This window comes from Macaca thibetana, chromosome 6 (assembly GCF_024542745.1).
Source record: "Macaca thibetana thibetana isolate TM-01 chromosome 6, ASM2454274v1, whole genome shotgun sequence".
NCBI lineage: Eukaryota > Metazoa > Chordata > Mammalia > Primates > Cercopithecidae > Macaca > Macaca thibetana.
In genome coordinates, this window is record NC_065583.1 from 144,183,818 (window position 1) to 144,208,033 (window position 24,216).

The following is a 24,216-nucleotide window of genomic DNA, read 5'->3' on the forward strand; positions in this document are numbered from 1 at the left end:
GAGTCACCGAGCAGCAAACAAGAGACCTCGGCTCGGGGAAATGGCAGTGCCGGGAGCCTGTGCTTGACGGCAGCCGGCGGGGTTGTCAAGGACAACATCGTTTTGGCCCAACCAACGGTGCTGTTACCAAGAAACCGTCGACTCTGAGAAAAAAAGAGAGGTTCGGCCACCAAGAAACTCCGTACAACAAGTGCTGTAACAGAAAAACCGCCGACTCCGCTCCACTGGCGAAAGGGCCAATAGGAACGCCAGGTGCTGCGACCGCGACGCCGGCACTAGGGCCTTGGATGGAGAAAGCAACTCACGGAGCCGAAGAAACTGTGCACAGCCCAGCGGAAAAGTGTCTGGTCCGCTCGCTGGAAGAAAGCGCGGATCAAAACTAGCAACTCGGTGAAGGAAACCGCGCAGCCACTGAAGAACGTTATCCACATCGCGGTGATGCCAGACAAACACACAGTGCGATTTCGACGACACCCGTGGGGATGCCACAGAGAAACACGCGCTGCCACTCCGCGGAACCAGTGGTTCTGCGATCGAGAAGCCGCCAGTTGGGCTCTACTGGAAACTTCTGAAAAACTGTCTTTCAATAGCAGACGGACGATCTTTCCTACCCACGACGGACAATCGCCTTTATGGAGCAACTAACGGTGCCGAGACTGGCCTGGGACAGCACAAAGCGCAGAGCGGTGCGGGTGCCAAGAAACGCCAGGTAACCCCACCGAATCCACTGGTTTCGCAGGACGCAACGGGCGAAGGTGCGGCGGAGAAACCGCAGGTTCCGTTCACGGATTTTGCTGCGGGTGGGCGGGGGGTGGGGCGCGGGGTAAGGGGGAAAAATGCTAAGTTGTGAAACCAGCGGCGCTGGGACCCAGCGACCACCTGTCCCTGGCAAATGCCTGTGCTGTTTTAAGACAACTTTTGGCGCCAAGAATATTGCCGCCGGAGAGCATCCGCTGACGCTGACAAAGGAGTGGCATTGGCGTTAGAAACCGCCGGCGCTGGGAAAGGAGCGGTGCAGCGATGGGCCAACTGAGCGCTCGGTTCCACCAAAGTGCTGCCCGCTCTACCCACTCTGTCCCCCAGTGGCTTAGGGAAGTCTGTTTTTGTTTGCTTTTTTTTTTTTTTTTTTTTAATCCAGCCGTCTAGGCCTCCCAAAGTGCTGGGATTACAGGCGCGAGCCACCGTGCCTGGCTCTGTTGTCTTTTTCTTTTCTTTCTTTTTTTTTCCCCCTTCTGTCGCCCAGGCTGGTGCAGTGGCACCATCAAAGCTTAGTAAAGCCTTGACTTCCTGGGATCCAGCGATTCTCTGGCCTCAGCCTCTAAAGTAGCTGACACCACAGGTGCGCACCACCTCCCCCCCTCATTTTTTGCATTTTGTATTTTTTGTAGACAGGGGTCTCGCTATGTGGCCCAAGCTTGTCCCGAACTCGTGAGCTCAAGCGTTTCGCCCTCCTGGGCCTCCCAAAGTGCTGGGATCACAGGCGTGGGCCACTGAGGCCGGCAGAAAGTCTGCGTTGTTCTTGCATTCCACCCAGTGCCTTGCGCATGGGGAGAGGAGTCGGTTTAGGTGCTGAGAACCAAGCAGATCCAGCTGGTCCCAGGAATAAAGTAAAAACCATTCTGGTCGCCAACAGTTTCCTACGCAGGAAACAGCCCTTCCAACCTCCGTGACTGGGCTCTTCCAGGCCACCCCTCTCTCCCAGCCTCTCCTCCCCCTCCAGAACCCTCAGGATCCTACAAGAGGGGCCGACAGACCTGCTGTCCCGGTACTTCTCCTGCGGGATGGAATTCTGAAGGAATCGCTCTTTGATTCCGATGATTAACTCTGTCAGATGTCCTTCATATTTTGGGATAGGAGTTAGAAGACGACCGGAGAGAAAAATGGACTGCAAGACTCCAGCACAGGAGAAGGGATTGATGGCAGATGTCCGCTCCCTCTCCAACCCCAGGGAACCTCTCAAACTGCCTCCACTTTCCTATACCCTTGATCTGTGAAATGGATCCCTGACGTTTTCTCTCTTTCGGGAAATGCAAAGCAGGCGAATTTTCAAGCGCTTGAATTCTCACACTTTTCAGTCAGACTGTGGCTATAAACTCCTTCCTCATAGGAAATAAGGAACTGCCACTGCCTGGAAGAAAATCGTCCTTTGGGCCGGGCGCGGTGGCTCAAGCCTGTAATCCCAGCACTTTGGGAGGCCGAGACGGGCGGATCACGAGGCCAGGAGATCGAGACCATCCTGGCTAACATGGTGAAACCCCGTCTCTACTAAAAAATACAAAAAACTAGCCGGGCGAGGTGGCGGGCGCCTGTAGTCCCAGCTACTCGGGAGGCTGAGGCAGGAGAATGGCGTAAACCCGGGAGGCGGAGCTTGCAGTGAGCCGAGATCGCGCCACTGCACTCCAGCCTGGGTGACAGAGCCAGACTCCGTCTCAAAAAAGAAAAAAAAAAGAAAATCGTCCTTTTCCCATAAGCTTTCACATTTCCCCCAAAATCTAAACATCCAGATGTAATCTCCCCAAGAGACCTACTGATCCTACCAGGAGCATTCCCACTCGAACTCATCATCTCCCAGCCGCATCCTGAAGATGCTATGCAACCAATTCTTTTCTAGATGAACCTGGACACAGGACATGTCCAGAGGAGCCCAGATAAGGGTCTTCACAGGTCAGGAGACCCAATATGAGGTAGCAATTCTCACCCACTCCCAAGGCGTTTGCCTTGATCTTCCCCTCCACCATACTACATCTTCTGCTAGCGGGTTTCTCCCTGGTATTTGAGGATCCTCCAATTGCCTTCTGGTCTTTCAGAGGGGAGAATAAAGGAAAAATGGCATAGTTTCCACCTAAAAAGTACAACCAGTTCACCAGAAGTAACAGCCCAGGCAGAGCCTTTTTGAAACAAATGCCCGCCCACTGCTTTGCTTTCATTTCCACCCCAGCAGAGCATTTTAGCAGAAAAGCTGACCGGGAGCAGTAGCTCACTCCTGTAATCTCAGCACTTTGGGAGGCGGAGGCGGGAGGATTGCTTTAGCCCAGGGGTTCAAGACCACCCTAAGCACAAAGCAAGACCCCGCCTCTACAAAAAAAATTTAAAATAGCTGGATGTGGTCACGTGTGCCTGTACTCCCAGCTAGGTGGAGACTGAAGTGGGAGGATCTCTTCAGCCTGGGAGGTCCTGCCTACAGTGAATGGTGATCCATGACTGCACCAACTGCATTTCAGCCTGAGTGGGAGATGTTGTCTCAAAAAATAAAATAAAAATAAAGCCAGTATTAGGAACCCCATAAGAATACGTCACCTGAGACATTATTACATATACCATTAACAGAAGAAAATGCTGCAAATTATACTATGTCCCAATGGTAAGAGGCCACCCATTTTAAAATATATACCTATTTCAGAGACACTAAAATAAGAAAAATATTTACCCTAGAATTGATTAAATTCAGGTATCCACTCCTTTATTTTCAACCGGTGGTGTAATTTTAGCTTGTTTGCCTCTTGAAAATTGCATAGAGATTAGAGTTATTTTTTATTTTTTAAATTATTTCTATTTATTTGTTTATTTATTTATTTATTTATTTTTGAGACAGAATCTTGCTCTATCACCCAGGCTGGAGTGTAGTGACATGATCTCGGCTCACTGTAACCTCTGCCTCCCAGGTTCAAGCCATTCTTGTGCCTCAGCCTCCTGAGTACAGACACCACAGACACTTGCCACAATGCCCAGATAATTTTTGTTATTTTAGAAGAGACGGGGTTTCGCCATGTTAGCCAGGCTGGTCTCGAACTCCTGGTCTCATGTGATCCACCTGCCTTGGCCTCCCAAAGTGCTGGGATTATAGGCATGAGCAACCGTGCCAAGCTGAGTTGTGATTTTTAAAACCTATTTATATTATCATATTTGTTTTTTCACAGTGTAGTTCGATACATCGAAATGGTTGGGTGAGTGGGAAAATCATCTTCCTCACTCCTCCAGTATCTGTAAGGTGCAATTTCTCATAAACACTTTCAGCTCCTTGGCTCCCCTTTTAGTTCTCCTCACATATTGTGTGGTTTGTGGCACAAAAATCATTATTTTCGATAGACAGTGTGCCAACTGTATTTTGTGCTTTACCTTGTTTCATTCTCAACCAAAAACTGGTGAGCACAAGCTTTGTTCTGGGCTTGCTTCTTAATTCTCTCCATTATGTAGTTGCACAACCTCACTTAAGGAAGTTGGAGTGTGTATAGCTCTGCCTGTGGTTGAATAGATAAATGTAATTTTAGCATTCAGTGTTAAATCAACTTTTGGTGTAAATTTAAAGCTCATCTTCTAATATTTTGTGTGTGTGTGTGTGTGTGTGATTTTACTGTGTCCCTTCCCCCTAACACTCCAAGATACCAACCTAAACTCTCAGTTGATTGTTCTGGACACACTCCCTCAAAATATGACTGTGGGACACCAAAATACACCACCCCAATACACCAATATACCTCTGGCATATTGACTATTTCAGGCTGGGCATGGTGGCTTACACCTGTAATCCTAGTGCTTTGGGAGGCCAGGAGCTCGTGAGCAGCCTGGGCACATAAGGAGACCTGTCTCTACAAAAGTATTTTTAAAAAATTAGCTGGGGTTGGGCACCATGGCTCACTCACGCCTGTAATCCTAGCAATTTGGGAGGCCGAGGTGGGCGGATTACCTGAGGTTGGGAGTTCATGACTAGCTTGGCCAACATGGTGAAACACCATCTCTACTAAAAATACAAAAAAAGTAGCTGGGTGTGGTGGCAGGTGCCTGTAATCACAGCTACTCGGGAGGCCAAGGCAGAAGAATCACTTGAATTCAGAAGATGGAGGTTGTGGTGAGTTGAGAACACTCCACTGCACTCCAGTCTGGGCTACAGAGTGAGACTTGGTCTCAAAAAAAAAAAAAAAAAAAAAAAAAAAAAATTAGCTGGGCATGGTGGCATGTGCCTGTAATCTAGCTCCTGGGGAGGCTAAGGCAGGAGGATGTCTTGAGTCCAGAAATTTGAAGTTACAGTGAACTATGATTGCACCACTGTATTTTAGCCTGGGTGACATAGTAAGGTCCTGTCTCTAAAAAACAAAACAAAACAGGACCAGGCACTAGTTGTTCATGCCTATAATCCCAGCACTTTGGGAGGCCAAGGCAGGCTTTGGCCTACTTGAAGTCAGGATTTTGAGACCAGCCTGGCCAACATGGTGTCTGTCTCTACTACACATATGAAAATTACCCAGGTGTGGTGGCACATGCCTACAATCCCAGCTACATGGAAGGCTGAGGCACAAGAATTGTTTAAACCCAGGAGGCAGAGGTTGCAGTGAGCCCAGATCATGCCACTGCACTCCAGCCTGAGTGACAGCACAAGAATCTGTCAAAAAAAAAAAAAAAAAAAAAAATTAGCCACGCACACTGGTTCACACCTGTAATCCCAATACTTTGGAGGCCCAGGCAGGCAGATCACCTGAGGTCAGGAGTTTGAGATCAGCATGGCCAACATGGTGAAACCCCATCTCTACTAAAATAAAAAATACCAAAAAATACAGCCAGGCATGGTGGCACACACCTGTAATCCCAGCTCCTCAGGAGGCTGAGGCAGGAGACTCGCTTGAACCTAGGTGTTGCGGGAAGTCAGGGATCCCGAACAGAGGGACCGGCTGAAGCCATGGCAGAAGAACATAAATTGTGAAGATTTCATGGACATTTACTAGTTCCCCAAATTAATACTTTTATAATTAATAATTTTATAATTTCTTATGCCTGTCTTTACTGCAATCTCTGAACATAACTTCTGAAGATTTCATGGAAATTTATCACTTCCCCAATCAATACTCTTGTGATTTCCTATGCCTATCTTTACTTTAATCTCTTAATCCCGTCATCTTCATAAGCTGAGGATGTATGTTGCCTCAGGACCCTGTGATGATTAACTGCACAAATTGTTCATAAAGCATGTGTGTTTAAACAATATGAAATCTGAGCGCCTTGAAAAAGGAACAGGATAACAGCGATGTTCGGGGAACAAGGGAGACAACCATTAGAACAGAGCCATATTTCTCTTCTTACAAAAGCGAATAGGAGAAATATTCCCGAATTCTTTTTCTCAGCAAGGAACAGCCCTGAGAAAGAGAATGCATTCCCAGGCATAGGTCTCTAAAATGGCTGCTCTGCGACTGTCTGTCTTTTACAGTTGCAGATGAGGGATGAAATAAGGCCCGGTCTGCCCCAGCGCTCACAGGCCTATTAGGATGAGAAAATTCCTGCCTAGTAAATTTTAGTCAGACCAGTTGTCTGCTCTGAAACTCTGTCTCCTGATAAGATGTTATCAATGACAATGTGTGCCCAGTGGGACATGAAACTTCATTAGCAATTTTAATTTCGCCCCGGTCCTGTGATCCCGCTCTGCCCCCATTTGCCTTGTGATATTTTATTGCCTTGTGAAGCATGCGATCTCTGTGACTCACACCCTACTGGTACACTCCCTCCCCTTTAAAAATCACTAATAAAAACTTGCTGGTTTTGCAGCTCAGGGGGCATCACGGAACCTGCCGACATGTGATGTCTCCCCTGGACACCCAGCTTTAAAATTTCTCTCTTTTGCACTCGTTCCCTTTATTTATCAGACCGGCTGACACTTAGCAAAAATAGAAAAGAACCTATGTTGAAATATTGGGGGCCGGTTCCCCTGAAAACAGAGGTTGCAGTGCATCCAGATGGTGCCACCACACTCCAGATTGGGCGACAGAGTGAGACTCCATCTCAAAAAAATTTTTTTAAATTAAAAAACAAAACAAGATGAGAGAAAAATCTCATCTGTCCTGTACTCCTTACTCCTCTTCATGACAGAACAACACAGAAAGATAGAGACAAAGAAAACACTATTCTGGCAGGAAAGGGATGAAACAACATGATCCATACCACAAACTACCAGAAAGTACAACAGAGTTGATACACCAGCACTAGTCACACAAATCCTTTTCTCCCATCAGTCAAGATTTGGACAGGAAAAATAGAGAGTGATTTTTACTCTCTACTTGACCAGATGCCACAGAGTGGGGCCTGGAATCTGGCTGGTAAAAATTCTTTATCCTTACGCTGGCCGATCAGCTCCTGCTTTCCCTCAACTATGGGCTTCCAAAGGAGCCAAATTTTCTGTTCCTGCTCACAGCACCAAATTTTCAGGGGCCAAGGGAAATCTTTCTCTTAGCACTCTGAACATTTGCTCTAAAATCGACTCAGAGGCAGAATAGGAGAAAACACTACAAAATATATGATTACCCAGCCCCTCAGTGAGGTGCAGGAGCTTATATACCATCTTGAGGTTACAGAAAAAAGTGCATCATGCCAAAACAGGTTATAGGAGAGAGAAAACTTTTAAGGTTTCAGATTCTGTTAATCCTTCCTAGATCTAGACAAGAGAAGGCCTATATGAATCAATGCAGATTTTCTACAGATGCAAATTTTTCTCACAAACCACGGCATTGCAAGGCTACTTCTTTCGCTGGTTCTCTGACAGTCATCTGAAAATATGTCAAATAAATATATTTTGAGGTTAAACATTTTTATTTTTTTCAAGGTGGAATATTAACTGTACATCTCATATATATTTTTAAATACGGGAATCCACTTTTTCTAATTTGTTAAGATACATTTTAATAATGAAAAGGGGTTAAATTTTTAAAAGATTTTCTGCATTTACTGATATTATCACATGGTTTACTTCCTTTTTAATGTTAATATGTTGAATAATATTAACTGATTTTCAAGTGCTAAACCAATATTGAGTTCATGGGATAAATCCCACTAGATCATGATGTATTTTTTAAAACATATATTGCTGGATTCAGGACGCTAATGCATTATAATTTTTAACACATGTGATCATGAGCACTATTGGCTAACCAAAAAATTGGGGGATTGACAAGAGTGATATACAAAATGGGCATATAAATATTCATACTTGCTTGATATTTAAAAGGGCCTTTTTATTTTTCTGCCCCGCTCAGGCAGATTTATTAAATACTGGCATCATGTCTCACTTGGACCCATTCAACAGTCAATAGTGACCTGAATCATTGTAGGCATCCTCATAATCTTTTCAATACAGATTGAATTATTTAGGATTCAGTCCGCAGAAGAAAAAAGTCAAAGCATGTAAGGTAAACAGAGAGGCATATTTTATTGGCCTGGCTTCCACAGGAAGCATTAGCTAAAGTGAAAACTTTGTGACACTTTTTAATTCAAAAGTGTTTTTTTAAAGAAAGTGAGAGTTAAAAGACAGGGTAATTGGAATAGGACGGAGCAAGAGACAATTCAATGCTGTGCAACTGAAGCAGAAAATTTAAAAATAAATATGCATTCATTTACTCCAAGAAAAGTAACAGGCAGGGCAAGGGTTAAAAAGAAAAGAACAAGTTTTCCCCTGCCTAGCAAGCTCACTACAAGGACAGTTATAAGATACCCCTGTCTGGAAAGCCAAGGTCAAAGGATTAGACTCCAGACACCTGCCCCTGCTCCAGAGCAAGGTTGAAGGAAAATAAAAAAAAGAGAGAGAAAGACAAATTCTTTTACTGTTACTCCTTGTCCAGGCTTCTTAAGCATGATTATGTTTTACAAATGTCTGTATTTAGCCAGTTCTTGTTTTTCTTTCAATGCAGCTACAAGACTACCGGCTATGCAAGGCCACAAATTATGCTATGCTATAGATTATGTGACCTATCATATGATTAGCTGCTTTTGTTTTACTTTTATAAGCCAGCTTATAAAAACCCCACTCTGTCTTTGTTCTAGGCTCAGCTTTTTGGATGCGAATCCACTGAGCTGGTGGGTACCTCAAATAAACAATCCTCCTGTTCTCCATATCAGTCTCTCTGGTCCTGAGTTTCCCACAACACTACCTCATTGGCCCATACTGGGTATCATGCAGGGTCAGAGGTGAATTTACCATGCAGCTAAGGAAGCTTAGCTTTTAGGATCCCTTTGAACAGGACTGTAATTTTGTACTCAAAATTTTTATTCTTTTTCTTAAAGAGAATCCCTCACTACTATTATGAACATTGGGTTCTATGAACTGAACCCACCCTGAACACAACAGTTCGCTTGATCACATGGAACCATCTTCTAGGAAGCCCTATCTATGACAGCTTCTAAGAATAATCCACTTAGGAGGAAAGAAAGGGGAAGAATATATCCACTGTGGGAGAAATAAAACAATCCTTACAACAAAAAGACAGGGGTCTTTTTGCACTCTTGTCAATCCCCCAATTTTTTGGTTAGCCAATAGCGCTCATGATCACAGGTGTTAAAAATTATAATGTATTAGCGTACTGAATCCAGCAATATATGTTTTAAAAAATACATCATGATCTCATGGGATTTAGAAGAGAGAGAGAACATTAGCATTGAGTTAGCCTTAAGAGATTCACATGCATGTAAGGTAGCATGACAATAACTATAATGCTGGGTCATATCTCATATGCTTTGAACAAAGAATGGGGAAGAATGAGAACTTCCTTTACTGCTTCAAAACAAAAGAGGGTACACCTTGTGACAGTTTCCCCTATACTGAGAAACCCCCTCAGCTCATCCTTGGAAGTGCTGTTAAAAAACATCTGAATGTTATTTTCCTACGGCCTTGGGTACATTCTGGAGACCAGGCTTAATCCCTAGAGATATTATATTTCCACTGTTAGAACAAAGATTCAGAGTTGTTACCATGTTGAATGTAATATCACTGTTTTCTTTCCTTTGTGGTTTTTAGGAACAGAAACAACATACTCAGACATGAGAAACTGGTCTGACTTAAAAGCGTTCCTGGCCTTACAGGTGAGTAAGAAATGTCACTTCCTGGCAGATTAAGGAACATCAGGATATCTGGAGGACCTTGACAAGGGAAGAATTCACCCAAATCTATAGGTATTCCAGGCAAAGTGTGATAGCAAGATCCTGGTATGGTTTCCTAGCCTTGAGAGGCTTTTAAAAGTCTAATTTGAGATTCCTTATTAAAATATCCAGAAAAGCCAACTTAAAGAGAGCCTATGTGGCAAAACACTATTCCTGCTGCATTTGTGTAAACAGTAGGCCAACTTTAAAGACACAAAATTTATTTTGCAAACAAATTACTTGTACTAATACTTTGATGATGTTTGATAAAAAGGGAGTAGGTATAGAGAAAAAAAATTTCAGAGAAAAAAAAATTATAGTGCCCCTGTTATTAGACTCTAGCTCATTGTTTTTGAGGTTTTGTCATCTACCTGAAATCTAGACTGGATCTTGAATATTTTTTTTTCCTGTAATATCTGGCAATGGGCTGGGTGTCAGAGCTCGCACCTGCAATCCCAGCACTTTGGGAGGTCGAAGTGGGAGGATTGCTGAAGCCCAGGAGTTCGAGACCAGCCTGGGCAAAAGGCGAAATACCATCTCTACAAAAAGTTCAAAATTTGCTGGGCATGGAGGCATGTGCCTGTGGTTGCAGCTACTTGGAAGATGGAGATGGAAGGATTGTTTGAGCCAAAGAGGTCGAGGCTGCAGTAAGCCTTGTTTGTGCCACTGCACTCCAGCCTCAATTACAAAGCAAGACCCCGTCTCAAAAAAAAAAAAAAGAAAAAGAAAGAAAGAAAAAAAAGGGGGGGCTGGACACATTGGCTCATGCCTGTAATCCCAGCACTTTGGCACGTTGAGGGAGGTGGATCACTTGAGGCTACGAGTTCGAGGCCAGCCTGGACAACATGGTGAAAACCCATCTCTACAAAAACTACAAAAATTAGCTGGGTGTGGTGGTGCATGCCTGTAATCCTAGCTACTCAGGAGGCAGGGGCAGGATAATTGCTTGAACACAGAGGTGAATGTTGCAGTGAGTGGAGATGGTGATGCTGTACTCCAGCCTGGGCGACAGAGCAAGACTTCGTCTAAAAAAAAAAAAAAACCTAGCTATGGCTCTTAAAACTAATATTTCTGATTTTTCTTCTACCCTTCTGGCTTTGAATTGCGGAAATTAAACTATACTTTTCCTGAAGTCTTGTCAGCTGAAGCTGGATGGGTTAATATAGACTGCAGAAAAATCACCACCACTCATACATGGACTAGTCAGAAATTTAACCAGAATACCTCATGCAAACTGCAAACCAGGAAATTCTGTCAGATTGCCACTGCCTGCCCCCATTCAAACTGAAGATACTTCAAGCTCAATATCTAAAAATTTCTGACTGGCTGCCTTCTGGACCCACAAAACTGAGTTTATAGTTAGTTCCAATCATTAACCTTTGTTTTTCTCTTGTTTCAATGAAAATATCTCTATTTTTTTTTTTTTTTTTTTTTTTTTTTGAGACAGAGTCTTGCTCTTGTTGCCCAGGCTGGAGTGCAATGGTACAATCTTGGCTCACCGCAACCTCCACCTTCCGAGTTCAAGCGATTCTCCTGCTTCAGTCTCCCAAGTAGCTGAGATTACAGGAATGCGCCACCACGCCCGGCTAATTTTGTATTTTTAGTAGAGATGGGGTTTCTCCATGTTGGTCAGGGTGGTCTCAAACTCCCTAGGTGATCTGCCCACCTCGGCCTCCCAAAGTGCTGGGATTACAGGCATGAGCCACCACACCCTGCTGGAAATATCTCTTATTAAATGAATGATTGCTTAGCCCTAACTTTGGTGGATGCCATTCTGCAATCCCTGACTTGAGACAGTCCTGTTAACTGTGTAACTGGGCTGACCTATTCTCAGGACTGAGAGACTGGTATAATGACTAGATAATATAGTGACCCAGTTCCTGAACTGAAAAACTTCACAAGGAAGTTTCATGGTACCTTGGCAATTGAGAAAACCACAGAAGCAAGAAGGTCAGTATTACTACAATTATGCCTTTCTGTGTGGCAGCTGGCCATAAAGGAATGCTCTGACCTACCTCCCCTGAAAGTAGGGCATAAAGGCCTTATTCCAGAGGAGTACTTCCTTACCCAGAGGCCAAAAGAATCTGAACAGAGAGCCACTTCTGGGTTCCCCAGTGCCCATTTATTAGCACTAGATAATACACTTATTGTGCAATCATACTTCTACATGACTTGCCTATAGAATCAAAGCATAGAAATATATGCTTTTCATTGGGTCTTTAGTCTTCATTTCTGAGGGCTCCCTTGTCATGGAAAACTTTGTTAAATAATTTTTTAATGGTTTTCTCTTCTTAATCTGTGTTTTGATATAAGATTGTAAGCCATAACTCTGGTAATGGGTGACAAAAAAACTATTAACTTCTTTTCTCCTACAATAGACACTGTTAGTAACTGGACTCTAACCTTCCATGGAATTTCCCTCACTTCTTCTTTTCTTGCATGATTCAGTCATAACAACCCTGCTGACTTTCAATTGTGCCTACAATTTTCACCTGAATGCTACCAGGTCCTAAAGAAATTTTTCCAGACAAATTAGTGATAATCTCCCAACTATTTGGACTTTGGTGTCTGCCATTCTGTATATGACAGAACACACTATAAAAGCACACTCCGTACTGGACAGAATCATTTACTCCCCTTCCTAGACCAGCCACATAGCTTGGCCTGATCTAGAGGCTAAAATATGGAGCCCCATTCATCATCTTTGGAAGAGCTGTCGAAGGCAGCATGTCCAGAGTCCCACGTGCCACCTGGCCTAAGCCTAAAGTAAGCTGGGACTGGGCACTGGACAACTTCACTGCTCTGAGCCAGTGCTGCCAATGTCCTCAGTTCTATGCACATATGAAGTGCAGTGCATTCAGGCTGCCATGCTGGGCTTACATAGGCTAGAGTCATTCCTGAAGTTTAAAGGGGACAAAAATGCTGTTGAGACCCACACTCTGAGGCCAATGGCTGAAACCACAGAAAAGCTGCACTCACCTGAAAAGTAAGTATATGCTGAGATTGTTCGAAGATGGCCGAATAGGAACAGCTCCAGTCTACAGCTCCCAGTGTAAGCAATGCAGAAGACAGATGATTTCTGCATTTCCAACTGAGCTTTGAAGAGACCAGTGGTTCTTCCAGCACAGAGTTTGAGATCTGGGAATGGACAGACTGCCTCCTCAAGTGGGTCCCTGGCCTCTGAGTAGCCTAACTGGGAGACACCTCCCAGCAGGGGCTGACTGACACCTCATACATCCGGGTGCCCCTCTGAGACGAAGCTTCCAGAGGAAGGATCAGGCAGCAATATTTGCTGTTCTGCAATATTTGCTGTTCTGCAATATTTGCTGTTCTGCAGCCTCCGCTGGTGACACCCAGGCAAGTAGGGTCTGGAGTGGACCTCCAGCAAACTCCAGCAGACCTGCAGCTGAGGGTCCTGACTGTTAGAAGGAAAACTAACAAACAGAAAGGAATAGTGTCAACACCAACAAAAAGGACATCTACACCAAATCCCCATTTGTAGGTCACCATCATCAAAGACTAAGGGTAGATAAAACCATGAAGATGGGGAGAAACCACAGCAGAAAAGCTGAAAATTCTAAAAATCAGAGTGCCTTTTCACCTCCAAACAAATGCAGCTCCTTGACAGCAATGGAACAAAGCTGGACAGACAATGACTTTGATGACAGAAGTAGGGTTCAGAAGACCGGTAATAACAAACTTCTCCGAGCTAAAGGAGGATGTTCGAAACCATCGCAAAGAAGCTAAAAACCTTGAAAAAAGATTAGACGAATGGTTAACTAGAATAAACAGCATAGAGAAGACCTTAAATGACCTGATGGAGCTGAAAACCACAGCATGAGAACTACATGATGCATGCACAAGCTTCAGTAGCCGATTTGATCAATGGGAAGAAAGGGTATCAGTGATTGAAGATCAAATGAATGAAATGAAGTGAGAAGAGAAGTTTAGAGAAAAAAGAGTAAAAAGAAATGAACAAAGCCTCCAAGAAATATGGGACTATGTGAAAAGACCAAATCTACGTTTGACTAGTGTACCTGAAAGTGATGGGGAGAATGGAACCAAGTTGGAAAACACTGTCCAGGATATTATCCAGGAGAACTTCCCCAACCTAGCAAGGCAGGCCAACATTGAAATTCAGGAAATACAGAGAACGCTGGAAAGATACTCCTCAAGAAGAGCAACCCCAAGACACATAATTGTCAGATTCACCAAGGTTGAAATGAAGGAAAAAATGCTAAGGGCAGCCAGATAGAAAGGTCGGGTTACCCACAAAGGCAAGCCCATCAGACTAACAGTGGATCTCGCAGAAGAAACTCTCCAAGCCAGAAGAGAGTGGGGGCCGATATTTAACATTCTGAAAGAAAAGAATTTTCAACCCAGAATTTCATATCCAGCCAAACTAAGCTTCATAAGTGAAGGAGAAATAAAAATCCTTTACAGACAAGCAAATGCTGAGAGATTTTGTCACCACCAGGCCTGCTTTACAAGAGCTCCTGAAGGAAGCACTAAACATGGAAAGGAACAACCATTACCAGCCACTGCGAAAACATGCCAAATTGTAAACACCATCAATGCTAGGAAGAAACTGCATCAACTAATGAGCAAAATAACCAGCTAACATCATAATAACAGAATCAAGTTCACACATAACAATATTAACCTTAAATGTAAGTGGGCTAAATGCCTCAATTAAAAGACATACACTGGCAAATTGGATAAAGAGTCAAGACTTATCAGTGTGCTGTATTCAGGAGCCCTATCTCAGGTGCAGAGACACACATAGGCTCAAAATAAAGGGATGGAGGAAGATCTACGAAACAAATGGAAAACAAAAAAGGAGGGGTTGCAATCCTAGTTTCTGATAAAACAGACTTTAAACCAACAAAGATCAAAAGAGACAAAGAAGGCCATTACATAATGGTAAAGGGATCAATTCAACAAGAAGAGCTAACTATCCTAAATATGTATGTACCCAATACAGGAGCACCCAGATTCATAAAGCAAGTCCTTAGAGACCTACAAAGAGACTCAGACTCCCACACAATAATAATGGGAGACTTTAACACTCCACTGTCAACATTAGACAGATTAATGAGACAGAAAGTTAACAAGGATATCCAGGATTTGAACTCAGCTCTGTACCAAGAGAACCTAATAGACATCCACAGAACTCTCCACCCCAAATCAACAGAATATACATTCTTCTCAGTACCACATTGCACTTATTCCAAAACTGACCGCATAGTTGGAAGTAAAGCACACCTCAGCAAATGTGAAAGAACAGAAATTATAACAAACTATCTCCCAGACCACAGTGCAATCAAATTAGAACTCAGGATTAAGAAACTCACTCAAAACCGTACAACTACATGGAAACTGAACAACCTGCTCCTGAATGACTACTGGGTACATAATGGAATGAAGGCAGAAATAAAGTTGTTCTTTGAAACCAATGAGAATAAAGACACAACATACCAGAATCTCTGGGACACATTTAAAGCAGTGTGTAGAGGGAAATTTATAGCACTAAATGTCCACAGAGAAAGCAGGAAAGATCTAAAATTGACACCCTAACATCACAATTAAAAGAACTAGAGAAGTAAGAGCAAACACATTCAAAAGCTAGAAGAAGGCAAGAAATAACTAAGATCAGAGCAGAACTGAAGGAGATGGAGACACAAAAAACGCTTCAAAAAATCAATGAATCCAGGAGCTGGTTTTTTGAAAAGATCAACAAAATTGATAGACCACTATCAAGCCCAATAAAGAAGAAAAGAGAGAAGAATAAAAAAAAAAATGATAAAAGGGATATCACCACCGATCCCACAGAAATACAAACAACCATCAGAGCATACTATAAACACCTCTATGCAAATAAACTAGAAAATCTAGAAGAAATGGATAAATTCCTGGACACATACACCCTCTCAAGACTAAATCAGGAAGAAATTGAATCTCTGAATAGACCAATAACAGGCTCTGAAATTCAGGCAATAATTAATAGCCTACCAACCAAAAAAAGTCCAGGACCAGACAGATTCACAGTCATATTCTACCAGAGGCACAAGGAGGAGCTGGTACCATTCCTTCTGAAACTATGCCAATCAATAGAAAAAGAGAGAATCCTCCCTAACTCATTTTATGAGGCCAACATTATGCTATACCAAAGCCTGGAAGACACACACACACACACACACACACACACACACACACACAAAACAAAAAAAAGCAAAAAAAAAAAGAATTTTAGACCAATATCCCTGATGAACATCGATGCAAAAATCCTCAATAAAATATTGGCAAACCGAATCCAGCAGCACATCAAAAAGCTTATCCACCACGATCAAGTTGGCTTCATCCCTGGGATGCAAGGCTCATTCTACATACACAAATCAATAAACATAATCCATTATATAAACAGAACCAAAGACAAAAACCACACGATTATCTCAATAGTTACAGAAAAGGCCTTTGACAAAATTCAACAGTCCTTCATGGTAAAAACTCTCATAAACTAGGTATTGATGGGACATATCTCAAAATAATAAGAGCTATTATGACAAACTCACAGCCAATGTCATACTGAATGGGCAAAAACTCGAAGCATTCCGTTTGAAAACTGGCACAAGACAGGGATGCCCTCTCTCACCACTCCTATTCAACACAGTGTTGGAAGTTCTGGCTAGGGCAATCAGGCAAGAGAAAGAAATAAAGGTATTCAATTAGGAAAAGAGGAAGTCAAATTGTCCCTGTTTGCAGATGACATGATTGTATATTTAGAGAAAACTCCATCGTCTCAGTCCAAAATCTCCTTAAGCTGATAAGCAATTTTAGCAAAGTCTCAGGATACAAAATCAATGTGCAAAAATTACAAGCATTCCTATACACCAATAACAGACAAACAGAGAGCCAAATCATGAGTGAACTCCCATTCACAATTGCTTCAAAGAGAATAAAATACCTAGGAATCCAACTTACAAGGGATGTGAAGGACCTCATCAAGGGGAACTACAAACCACTGCTCAGTGAAATAAAGGAGGACACAAACAAATGGGAGAACATTCCATGCTCATGGATAGGCAGAATCGGTGTCTTGAAAATGGCCATACTGCCCAAGGTAATTTATAGATTTAATGCCATCACCATCAAGCTACCAATGACTCTCTTCACAGAATTGGAAGAAACTACTTTAAAGTTCATGTGGAACCAAAAAAGAGCCCACATTGCAAGACTGTGGGGGAAAGAAAGAGACATCAGACTGTTACTGTGTCTATGAAGAAAGAAGAAGGCATAAGAAACTCCATTTTGTTCTGTACTAAGAAAAATTTTTCTGCCTTGAGATACTGTTAATCTGTAACCCTAGCACCAACCCTGTGCTCGCAGAAACGTGGGCTGTGTTGACTCAAGGTTTAATGGATATAGGTCTGTGCAGGATGTACTTTGTTAAAAATGTGTTTGCAGGCAGTATGCTTGGTAAAAGTCATCGCCATTCTCTAGTCTTGAGTACCCAGGGACACAATGCACTGTGGAAGGCCACAGGGACCTCTGCCCAAGAAAACCTTGGTATTGTCCAAGGTTTCTCCCCACCGAGACAGCCTGAGATATGGCCTCATGGGAAGGGAAAGACCTGACCATCCCCCAGCCCAACACCCGTAAAGAGTCTGTGCTAAGGAGGATTAGTGAAAGAGGAAGGCCTCTTTGCAGTTGAGACAAGAGGAAGGCATCTGTCTCCTGCTCGTCCCTGGGAATGGAATGTCAAGGTGTAAAACCCGATCGTACATTCTATTTACTGAGATAGGAGAAAACTGCCTTATGGCTGGAGGTGAGACATGCGGGCGACAATACTGCTCTTTACTGCACTGAGATGTTTGTGTAAAGTCAAACATAAATCTGGCCTACGTGTACATCGAGGCACAGCACCTTTCCTTAAACTTATTTATGACACAGAGTCCTTTGTTCACATGTTTTCCTGCTGATCCTCTCCCCATCATTACCCTATCGTCCTGCCACATCCCTCTCACCAAGATAGTAGAGATAGTGATCAATAAATACTGAGGGAACTCAGAGACCAGAGCTGGTGCGGGTCCTCCATATGCTAAGCGCCAGTCCCCTGGGCCCACTGTTCTTTCTCTATACTTTGTCTCTGTGTCTTCTTTCTTTTCTCAGTCTCTCATCCCACCTGATGAGAAATACCCACAGGTGTGGAGGGGCTGGCCCCCTTCAAAGACAATCCTAAGCAAAAAGAACAAAGCTAGAGGCATCACGCTACCTGACTTCAAACTATACTACAAGGCTACAGTAACCAAAACAGCATGGTACTGGTACCAAAACAGAGATATAGACCGATAGAACACAACAGAGCCCTCAGAAATAATACCACACATCTACAACCATCTGATCTTTGACAAACTGACAAAAACAAGAAATGGGGAAAGGATTCCCTATTTAATAAATAGTCCTGGGAAAACTGGCTAGCCATATGTAGAAAGCTGAAACTGGATCCCTTCCTTACACCTTATACAAAAATTAATTCAAGATGGATTAAAGACTTAAATGTTAGACCTAAAACCATAAAAACCCTAGAAGAAAACCTAGGCCATACCATTCAGGACATAGGCATGGGCAAGGACTTCATGACTAAAACACCAAAAGCAATGGCAACAAAAGCCAAAATTGACAAATGGGATCTAATTAAACTAAAGAGCTTCTGCACAGCAAAAGAAACTACCATCAGAGTGAACAGGCAACCTACAGAATGGGAGAAAATTTTTGCAATCTACCCATCTGACAAAGGGTTAATATCCAGAATCTACAAAGAACTCAAACAAATTTATAAGAAAAAAATCAAACAATTCCATCAAAAAGTGGGTGAAGGATATGAACAGACACTTCTCAAAAGAAGACATTTATGCAGCCAACAGACACATGCAAAAACGCTCATCATCACTGGCCATCAGAGAAATGCAAATCAAAACCACAATGAGATACCATCTCACACCAGTTAGAATGGTGATCATTAAAAAGTCAGGAAACAACGGATGCTGGAGAGGATGTGTAGAAACAGGAATACTCTTACACTGTTGATGGGAGTGTATACTAGTTCAACCATTGTGGAAGACAGTGTGGCGATTCCTCAAGGATCTATAACTAGAAATATCATTTGATCCAGCCATCCCACTACTGGGTATATACCCAAAAGATTGTAAATCAAGCTGTTATAAAAACACATGTACATGTATGTTTATTGCAGCACTATTCACAATAGCAAAGACTTGGAACCAACCCAAATGTCCATCAGTGACAGACTGGATTAAGGAAATGTGGCACATATACACCATGGAATACTATGCAGCCATAACAAAGGATGAGTTCATGTCCTTTGTAGGGATGTGGATGAAGCTGGAAACCATCATACTGAGCAAACTATTGCAAGGACAGAAAACCAAACACCGAATGTTCTCACTCATAGGTGGGAATTGAACAATGAGAACACTTGGACACAGGGTGGGGGAATAGCACACACCCAGGCCTGTCGGGGGGTGGGGGGAGGGAGGAGGGATAGCATTAGGAGGAATACCTAATGTAAATGACGAGTCAATGGGTGCAGCACACCAACATGGCACATGTATACATATGTAACAAACCTGCACGTTGTGCACATGTACCCTAGAACTTTATAATAATAAAAAAAAATTAAAAAAAGAAAGTAGCATTTTTAAAAACTACTTCCTAATAAATCACTTACAAACAAAAAAAAGAAAACTAAGTGTATGCTATAGACAACACAACACAATGGGCCATGACCCAGCCAGGAGATGCCAATCAGCAAAGTTGGACAGATAGATGCCCAGAGCAGAGCCCAGGATGCCCAGAAGAAATTGCTGAAAACTAAGGCTTAGGACAGACTAGAACCCAGAAAACAAAGGAACCCCAGTCTTGGTCATGGCTCATGGCACCACTCCTTTCTATCAATGCCCTGGAAGAAGCTCATGCACCCCAGTGGGAGCCCTCATGCTGTTCTTGGGGACTTTCATAGGACCGTGCCCTGCCTAGAGCTGGAAGTCTCTGCAGTGGAGATCCTTCCATATTTTGTTCTTCATCTTCTGAATGCCTTCAAGGTTTTTCAATTGGAAAAATTCTATCTGCATAATCAACAATGTGCTAAGGAACTCTACTTTTAGATCTTCTCAGAGTTCATAGTTTTTTGTACATGAAGATTAAAGCATTCTTCCATATTCTCCACCTGTGAAATAGATTTGAGGTTGGTGGAGTCAGGATTTGAAACACACACAGGTGGGCGGGGGCATGAAAGGGACTGGGACCCAGATCAGAGCTGGAGGCTGAACTCCAGGGAGCCTTTGAATAGCTGTGGATATCACCAGGGTGGGAAGGAGCAGTGGTCCACTGTCCTGGGGTTCTCTTGAAACTGAGCTTGGCCTCCCTGCTGAGAGCAGAGAACAACCGTCAATAAATGTTCCTTCAATGGTGTAAAGTTTACATTCACAGGGTGGAGGTGGAAATTAAATTTAGTGGGCCATAAGGAAGACCCCCAGCCCTTTGCCTTTTGAATTGACAATCACGGCATTTCAGGGCATCAGCTCCAGGTCAGGCATTCTCAGACAGTTGCATAATTCTGCCAATGTGGGGCCCATCCACCTCAGAAGTTCACATGGATTGGATCCAGCAAAACCAAATATTCAGCAAAACTTCAAGATCTAGCAACACTGAAGGCTAAAGTACATCACCGGTGCATACTTGGCCCAAGGAGGCTATTCTCTCACAAACTCTATCCATCTCAGGGCCTGCACATCTGAGACTCACTCCTTCCTGAAGGTATCCCAGGAGAAAGATTTATGCATCCTCATAGCTTCAACCTGCAATGTGTCAGGCACAGAAAAATGGTTGTCTTCAGAAAGAGATAAAAAAAACATGCAGTAGCAATCACCCTTTGGACTTTGAAACTTTTCTGTCATCTTAGATGTTAGAAACTAAAACCCAGAAACTTGGTGTTGGCATTAATTTGGTCTAGCTATGAAGACTTTTTTTCACACAGTGACAGTTCAGAATTTGAATATAAAGGAGCTTAGGTGCTACAATCTGAATGGAACATGGGAATAAAACTGTCTTTGTCATGCACTTCTTGTTAGATTAATTAAATACCAATTATCAGTATAAGAAAATGGCAACAAATTGTGAAAGTGGAATTGTAAAGTGTTTTTGTGATTTGGGTATGGAGCAGGCTTCCCATGTGACCATTCTCACTTCCTTTTTTTTCTTTTTTTTTTTTTTTGATACGGAGTCTCGCTCTGTCGCCCAGGCTAGAGTGCAGTGGCATGATCTCGGCTCACTGCAAGCTCTGCCTCCCGGGTTCACGCCATTCTCCTGCCTCAGCCTCCCGAGTAGCTGGGACTACAAGAGCCTGCCAGCACTTTGGGAGGCCAAGGCCGGCCGATCATCTGAGGTCAGGAGTTCGAGACCAGCCTGACCAACACGGAGAAACCCCGTCTCTCCTAAAAATACAAAAATAGCCAGACATGGTGGCGCGCGTCTGTAGTCCCAGCTACTCAGGAGGCTGAGACAGGAGAATTGCTTGAACCCGGGGAGGGGGTGGGGCGGAGGTTGCAGCGAGCCGAGATCTCGCCACTGCACTCCAGCCTGGGCAACAAGAGCAAAAGTCAGTATCAAAAAAAAGAAAAAAGAAAAAAAAGAAAGGCGGCAGGTTGGAATTTAGAAAAAAATAACATTTTAAAAATAGAAATGTAAAGGCACATGGAAGGAGGGAAATTGAACAACAGGAAATGGATACCATGCATCTCTGAAATAATAACTGTTGAAAATTAGTGTGTCAATTGTAGGGTTTAATGCATTAGTATAAACAAGTGGATAAACAAATATAAGTGCATATACCAGTTATGAAAACATGTCTTAAAATAAAGACTATGATTAGGACTTATCTATTACTCAGTGTCATGCTTCTAATGGCCAGTTGTGTTTCTTTTAAAAGAAAAGTCCCTATAAATGTGGCTCCTAAATATCCAACCCTCGAAGTTGTTCCTTTGCAGGAGTCCGTTCCTTTTGGCCCTCAGCTAAACCTAGGGAGGCAGCGTAGGATGGAGCTGGCAAATATCCTGCAAGTTCACGACCCATGAAGAGCTTCTATGGTACCACTAGCAGTGCTAGGATGGAGCTGGCAAATATCCTGCAAGTTCACGACCCATGAAGAGCTTCTATGGTACCACTAGCAGTGCTAGGACCCGGAAACTAGCGAAAATGTTTAGGAGAAGCTGCGGGCGGGACCCACCAGTGGTGCTGCCACGGAGATCAATCCGGCTTGGACAAGTCAGCGGTGCTGCAACTGAGAAAGTTCCAGTTTGAGGAACCAGGAGTACTGAGACACAGGAAAAGGGGTTAGCCAGCTTGCTTTAGGCACACATTAAGGGAAGGGTCCCCACAGAACCTCCGGAATAAAAACTTGCACAGGGGCCTGGCCTAAATATGCCCGCATATGCATTGGGGGAATGGGGGTGGAGCCACCAGCAATTTGCACCTTATACAAACAGGGAACCCAGCTCCATCAGCTTTTATATAAAAGCCTTTGTATTCAAATATGAAGGGGGCAACCGGAAACCTGCTCTCAGGACCCCTCTTTTTGCTGTGAGCTCTCCTTGTCGCTTAGTAAATTCTACTCCACTCACTCTTCGATGTCTGTGTGCCCATTTCTTCCTCATGGTGAAACAAAAACCCGAACTTAGCCGGGCGCGATGGCTCACGCCTGTAATTCCAGCACTTTGGGAGGCCGAGGCGGGTGGATTGCCTGAGGTCAGGAGTTCAAGACCAGCCTGGCCAACATGGTGAAACCCCGTCTCTACGAAAAATACAAAAATTAGCCAGCAGTGGTGGCGTGTGCCTGTAATCCCAGCTACTCAGGAAGCTGAGACAGGAGAATCGCTTGAACCTGACAGGTGGAGGTTGCAGTGAGCAGAGATGGCGCCATTGCACTCCAGCCTGGGCGACAGAGCGAGACTCCGTCTCAAAACAAACAAACAAACAAAAAAGCAAAACAAACAAAAAACACAACAACCTGGACTTAGCTGAGCTGAGGCGCCAAAATCGTGCATCAAGATCAAGTGTCGACACTGAATAACCAGCGGTGTACCCTGCGGCAAACTTTATTTTTGGCGCAGTTAAGGTATTGCTAATAAGAAACTCGTCTCAGAAATATCAGGGGTTGGAAGGTTGTATGGTGCTTCCACCGAGAAAGCGCCTACCCAGTGAAATACGCCTGTGACAGAAAAACCAAGGCCAAGCCCTGCCAGCAAAGTCTCGCCCAATTACGGTGCTGAGACAGTGAGACAGCCAGCCGGGGGGAAAGTAGCCGTGCTAGGACACAGGAAGCGATACCACAAAGAACTTTTGAGTCTTGTGAACGAGGAACGTTGTTTTGTTCAGCGCTACCAAGAGTGCAGCAACCGTGGCCGGGCGCGGTGGCTCACGCCTGTAATCCCAGCACTTTGGGAGGCCGAGGCGGGCGGATCACAAGGTCAGGAGATCGAGACCACGGTGAAACCCCGTCTCTACTAAAAATACAAAAAATTAGCCGGGCGCGGTGGCGGGCGCCTGTAGTCCCAGCTACTCAGGAGGCTGAGGCAGGAGAACGGCGTAAACCCAGGAGGCGGAGCTTGCAGTAAGCCGAGATCGCGCCACTGCACTCCAGCCTGGGCGACAGAGCGAGACTCCGTCTCAAAAAAAAAAAAAAAAAAAAAAAAAAAAAAAGAGTGCAGCAACCGAGAAAAGACTGAGTCGCCCCTAGTGGCGAAAGTGCGAATGCGAAACCGCTGGCTCGGTATAAGAGCAGAGCCGCGGCAGAGAACCCTAGCCATCGGGCACCAGCTCGCCTCCAGTGCTCACGGGTGAAGGCAAGTTAGAAAGAACCTGAGATGTGACACTGAAAATCAGTAGAAGAAATACGCCACATTTATTCTACTGGGGAAGACAGTGGGTACGAAAAAAATACTGTAACATTTAAATTTAAAATAATTAAATTTTTAAAAGCAAATAGAAATGAAAATAAAATACACCAATAACCTTGCTCCCAGAACAAGATACACCAAAAAAAAAATTTTTTTTTTGAGTATACATACAAAGAATCCTACAAAGAAATTGCAAACAGTGTCGAATGGTGCGATCCTACCATTATATTTGTTAACACTAAACCCATGCCTCTTGCGCCTATCCGAAGTTTCCTCGGATTAAGAACAGCCACGGTTAAACTGGTATTTGCGACACCAAAAATTATCTGTAGCCTATGTACCCCAACTTCTACAT

At 43.6% G+C, this 24,216-nt stretch overlaps 1 long non-coding RNA gene across 1 annotated transcript; it reads left to right on the forward strand.

The window, feature by feature from the left end:
- Positions 1 to 2,452: 2,452 nt before the first annotated feature.
- Positions 2,453 to 18,112, forward strand: LOC126956503 (uncharacterized). Its single transcript, XR_007726399.1, has 2 exons — positions 2,453 to 2,684; positions 9,767 to 18,112. It is a non-coding gene; the product is annotated as an uncharacterized LOC126956503 (long non-coding RNA).
- Positions 18,113 to 24,216: the final 6,104 nt, after the last annotated feature.